The 6000-nt window shown below is 41.6% G+C and overlaps 1 pseudogene; it reads right to left on the bottom strand.

The window, feature by feature from the left end:
• Window positions 1–2290: 2290 nt before the first annotated feature.
• LOC103721551 (indole-3-pyruvate monooxygenase YUCCA2 pseudogene) lies at window positions 2291–4269 on the bottom strand (annotated as a pseudogene).
• Between the last annotated feature and the right edge of the window lie 1731 nt (window positions 4270–6000).

Here is a 6000-nt window from a genome sequence, read left to right as displayed (position 1 = left end):
CTAATTCAATTAACTGCAGCGTATTTGTAATCTATTGGATCATAAACATGAGTGCTGGGAAAGCAATAAGGTGAGAGATAACTATCTTCCAGTGGGCTAAATCGTCCAATTTCTGCTAGGAGCTGATGAGATCTGGATTCTCTTGTTCAGCTCCCTGTTCTGCTAATGCTCTGTTTTTGCACTGTTTTTCTCCTTTTCAACTTCCTCTCTTCCTCCGTATCATTGCTGTATCCCTCTTTCTGAAGTTTCATAAACGAGTGGGATTTCTGCCTCTCTTTTCATAAAAAAGAAAAAAGAAAAAAAAAGGATAATTACGTCCAACATGCCCAATTAACTCATCTCCCACTACTCCACATGGATCTCCACTATTCTAGTTGGCATTCACAAATCGGCATGCATGTGTATATATATATATATATATATATATATATGTGATTTTAGAACGCATCATACAGTATAATTGTATTTCAATAGTATTTGGAAAGCTCCACCGCATCTTTCTCGTCGGACTTGGGAACGAGAATTCTAAATAGCATGCCTTGCTTATAACTAAAACATTACTCAGTTTAACCAACCTTCGTCAAGGTACCTGGTTGCTCGAGCTCACTGGCCCTGGACAACACTCTTTATTCTACCAACAAATTGGCGAGGGCAATTGATAGATAGTAAAGGTACGTAGCCTCAAATTATCTAGTACGTGATCGGGAAATCAACCAAATCATCTAATCTATAACAACATGAACAGAAAAGGGGTCATACTTGCTTCTCATCCTAGCCATCAGACACCTAACCTATATGGTACATCACCACTCAGCAATCAAGCAAGAGTCAAAACATAGCTCAGCTACCCTCTCTGTCAGTCATCAACCCCATCAGGAAAATGGCAATAATATACGAAGATTTGGGTGGAGAGAGAACAACTGGACTGCTATTTGGGTCGTTTTGCAACCCTCTTGATGTCAAAGTTTAAGCTATGCCTGTGGGACTCAGAAGGTCATTGGTTGTGCTGCCCCGGCCTTCCAGCTTAGCTCGATGTCATGAGCTATCCTCCTCGCATCCATCGACACCCCCATCAACCCCCGTCTCGTGAGCCCTGCCGCGTAGAGGCCTTGCTCCGCCTTCCAACCATTGGGGAATGGTTTCCTTGGCAGCCCATCTTTCTCTGAGAAGAACTCACCCTCCTGCCAAACCAACCAACCCGAACTCTTTAGCTTAAGACATCCTTTTTTAAGCCAACCATAAAAATTCAGTCATTTGAATCAAACTTTAACCCCCACTGCTATTCTAGAAATGAATCAAGTGTCCCAAAGAGATGTGATCAACCGGACAATTTAGAGCACGTACACTAACAAGTGAGGTAACAACAGCAACGCAGTTATATGTTGTTATACCTTTAGCCAAGAGGGTACGTTGCTTTTGTAGCCAGTGGCGAGGATGATAGCATCGAAGTCCTCCGATCTCCCATCCACAAATTCTGCTCCATGTACGGTCAATCGCCTTATTTCTGGGCGAACCTGCAATTCATGAAACAAGTCTTTGGAATTCAGAATCAATGAAATGTTGCAATCGGCCGATCGATCAATCGATTGGTCGGTCGATCCCTGGATAGTGACATTATCACGTATGATGGACGACCTTGATATCACCAGACTTGATCTTGGCTAGTGCCCCGATATCGAGGACCGGGGTCTTGCCGGAGAGTGACTTGAGCTCGAGGGGGCCAAGGAGGGGTCGAGTAAGGCCAAGCCGGGCTGTGTCACCGAGCATGATCCGAGAGGCGAGCAACAAAAGGTGGTCGACCGTCCGCATGGGGAGCCACTTTAGAAGCCACATGGAGAGCCCAAAAGTGGACAGGCCCAGTATATCCCTGGGCAAAATGTGGACCTGAGAATTGTGATTATAAAGGGTGAAGGGGGAATCAAAAAGGTAATGGACCGGATCCAAACATTGTATATATGAGTGCTAAACCAAATATTTAATCAGATGTATAAGAGGAAAGGTTAAAGATGACGTGGCAGCTGGGTTGCAAGATATATATATATATATATATTGATATTATTGTATGAAGTGAAAGAGTATGCTTTCTCGTGGTGATGAGAACCCAAGCCATATAAGGTGCGAATAATTTTTGGCGATATTGAGTGCAGTGCTGTGGACCAGCTTTTGAGAGAACAAATCTTAAGAACAGAAAAGAAGCCAGAAGTAATGGTCAGAAGGGAGGGGGAAGAGAAGGATGAATCCCGAGAAAGGGAAACCGTGGCCGAATGACGACCAGTGCATGGAGAATAGACTAGGGGAAAAGAGCACCTCGATGAAATATCTTTCTTGCCTGCCATTCCAAAGTCTCTAGTTCAATTAAAAGTATCTTTTGCGAAAGTGGATTAAATATAAGGTGGAAGTGCAAGTGTGCAAGACACGAGCCATTTAGTGCTCACTTTCGGTGTAGCTAGTGATGATTGCTACCTTAACACTAATCATTAGGAATAACAACGCGACAACATTTTATTAGTTGCAGCCCATGGTGCGTGGACAAAGATTTCATCACTTGCGCATGAAAAATACTTCCATGGGAAAGAAAGATGAAAGTTGAATGTGACGCCTAGCAAAGTTTTTGCAAACGAGTAACAGATAGATGACGAGAGAAGGATGGAGAAAGGAAAGTGATGACTTACTGAATCTCTTACAACGATATAAGAGCGAGCCTTGTGGTTGCAGAGGTCCAAGCTGACTTCCATGCCGGAGTTGCCGCATCCGATCACGAGGACCTTCTTCCCCTTGAACATGTCGCCATTCTTATATAAGCTTGTGTGCACGATAGGGCCCTCGAAGTCCTCCATGCCGTCGATGGTGGGCACCACAGCCTCTGCATTCTCCCCCGTCGAAACGACCAGCCACGGGCTGACATACTCCGCTCCTTCATCCTGGCGCGCCACGGTCCTCACCCTCCACATTCCAATTCGTTCATCATAACCAGCGCCGACCGCCGTGTGATTAAACAGGGGCCGGATGTCGAACTGCCTCGCGTAAGCCTCGAGGTAGGCCACGAACTCTTCCTTGGTGGGGTATGTGGGGAAGCATGAAGGGAATGCCATGAGAGGCAGCTCGCAGTACTGCTTCGGGAGGTGGAGGCGGAGGCGATCGTAAGTCTTGAGCTGCCATAGCGAGGCGATGCAGTGAGACCTCTCGAGGACCACGCTCGGGACTCCCTTCTCTTTGAGGCATGCGGCCACGGCGAGTCCCGATGGTCCTGCACCTACGATGACGGGTCCCGGGACCCAAATACACCTCTCAGCCTTGCAAACCGCGGCAGCTCTCATAGCCTTACAGTAATGATCGTTAGGATGATGATGGTGAAAGAGATTGAAGGAGGGATCGTGGACTCTTTTACCTTCTGTCTCCCTCAAACAATCCATTATAAGGTTATAGTAGCTGAATGCAAATTGCTTGTACCACTGCTTGATGTCCATGCAAGGGGAACCGAGAGCCTATAAAGAACACCCATGAGCTAGCTCCAAAGGTTGTCTTTCTTGCTATTTGGACGCGCGCCCAGACAAAGTTTGTTGGCCAAGAAGCTGGAGATGAGAGAGAACGTACTGGCTCGCTTTGCGTTTCTTCCTTCCTTTTCGTGGATGGTGGATTTTTTTTGCCTCCCTCACGCCAAAGCGGATGAGAGTGGGAGAAGATATGGACTCCTCGTCTTGTGGAGGATTTAGTAGGCTTGTCCGCTTAGTATATCCTTGTTTGTTTCGGCGGAGGATATATAGTAGGGGAGCAAAGGGCAGAAGGGGATGGGAGAAACCAACAGAGTTTTGAGTAGTCGAAAGGGATTATATATATACACCATGCTTTTGGCTTGCCTTGGGCACGCATGAGTGGTTTGTTTGCTTTGAATCTATGTGGGACTTACAAACTTGGTTGCTCTGATAACACTGCTGAGGGAAGCCGAAGCAAATAAATTCTAGAGTTTTAAAGGCAGTCAGTAGGAGAGGATAATGATAAACACTTATTAATATTTCTCATCCCATTACTGCCTACCCCGTTAATGACCCTTCGTATATGTTTCTTAAATAAATACATCGCTACAATCCAAAAGACACATCTTATAAATCCTAGAATTAAATAATGATCCGATCCGGAAGAAGAAAGATTTTCTTCAATGTGCTTAATTCTCGAATCTCTCAAAAACAAACTAAAAAAAAGTCAAAAAAATTGTGAAAGAAGAACTTAAGTCCCATTTTCTTTCATTAATGATAAAAAAACTAAGGTATATGTCTCTATTTATAATGGTAAGGTCCATACTTATACAATTTAGGTCGGATTCCTCTTCCTAATTCTAATAAGGCTCTTTTTTTCTAAAATAAACATTATTAGTAGAAGTATTTTTTAAAAAAATAAATTTCTTAGGGAGGTAGATCTTTACTTCTACATCAATTTTATCTTTTTCTGTCGCTATCCCTAATTTTTTTTGAGGAGATAGATCTCGACTTACCCAAAAGAAAACTTTCGATTTGATCGGCCTGTTTCAGACTCCAAATGATGAAATTTGGGCTCGATCACTAGTGGTATCACCCCCTGAAGAGCGCGACTTCGTGTTGTAGATTTTAAAACATTATCTGTGTAGAAAAAAAAATGACCATCTTAATCGGACGTTGTATGGCCAAGTTATGGTCTCCAAAAATTTGGCTTTCAACTTAACTTTCTGATGTGGCTGATCTTGCTCCTGAATCATGTTCAGCCCTACTCGTAGTGGTTAAGATAGTCTACATCGAGTTTGGGGATCTTTTTGGATCAAATAGTATATAGACTCTAGAAAACACTAGGTAGAAACACTAATTAAGAGACATATACATGAATATCGCTTTATTAAATAACTTAATTCATGTCCCTCTACTTGCCATGATATTTGACTTAGACTATAAACTTGTTGAACAATTACTAGTGTTTTTCATTCTGTTATTACCTGGCCACTTAATGACCCTTCATATACCCCTTAAATAAATGCATCAATACAATCCAAAAGATATCTTACGAATACTAGCGTTAAATAGTATCTAGGAGGCACCAGGTAGAAACTCTACGAGACGTTTTCATGAACATTTGCCTTATTAGATGACTTATTCAAGTGACACTTTACTCGCCATGATATTTGACTTAAACTATGGACTTGTTGACTCTTTGACCATGCCACCTTGAATATTTTGTAGGATCGCTGACTCAAGTGAGACTGCTACTAAATTTAGTTTAAATACCCAACATCATTACTATATGTATATAGGTGGAATGACAAAATATCTCATTGGTTTTGGGCAAATGTAAGCAAGTAAAAATGTATCAGTGACTAAGACAATACAGATAAGTAGCAAGAATGTATCTCATGCACATATATAGCATTATTGAAGAGATCAAAGGAGAGGGAACAACATATCATGTGTCATTGTGATAAAAACTTCTGGTTGGAAGGAGGAGGTCATAGCTTATGTATTTGGAAATTATGTAAAAAAGACATGATGCAAATTTTGTACATTAAGTTATCTATTTATAGCACGACCATGTATGAACATGTTTAAGCTTTAGTTGCTAGCTCAAGTAACCAATAGAAGATCATGATAAATGGAAAATAAAACTAATTATTGATTTCTCTAAAGAAAAACATCCACTGAAGCATGACGATGTGCCTCGTGCACCAAAAAGTACAGATAAATTATATTTAGCATGCATTAAACTAATGACATAGTACATTGTAGCAATTTCTTGTGCCAAGAACCAGAATGAATCGGTCGTTTTCCATATGTCATAGTACAAGATTTGTATTGAATATATTGCTAGTAATTTTCTAACTAAGCAACAATTCAAGTCACAAAAGGAAGCAACTTCAGCATCAGTTTGTAAAAGTTAGAATCTTATTATTAGGGGTGATCTTTGTGTATACTAAACCAGCTACGAAGAGTTCCAAAAGTAAACATTAGGTTGAAATAGAAGTTCTAAGAAAATTACTCATGA

Source organism: Phoenix dactylifera, chromosome 1, assembly GCF_051530095.1.
Source record: "Phoenix dactylifera cultivar Ajwa chromosome 1, Ajwa_hap1_PhDact_Kaust_v1.1, whole genome shotgun sequence".
Classification (NCBI taxonomy): domain Eukaryota; kingdom Viridiplantae; phylum Streptophyta; class Magnoliopsida; order Arecales; family Arecaceae; genus Phoenix; species Phoenix dactylifera.
The sequence above is the reverse complement of the archived record's forward strand: the minus strand, read 5'-3'. Positions and strand labels throughout refer to the sequence as shown.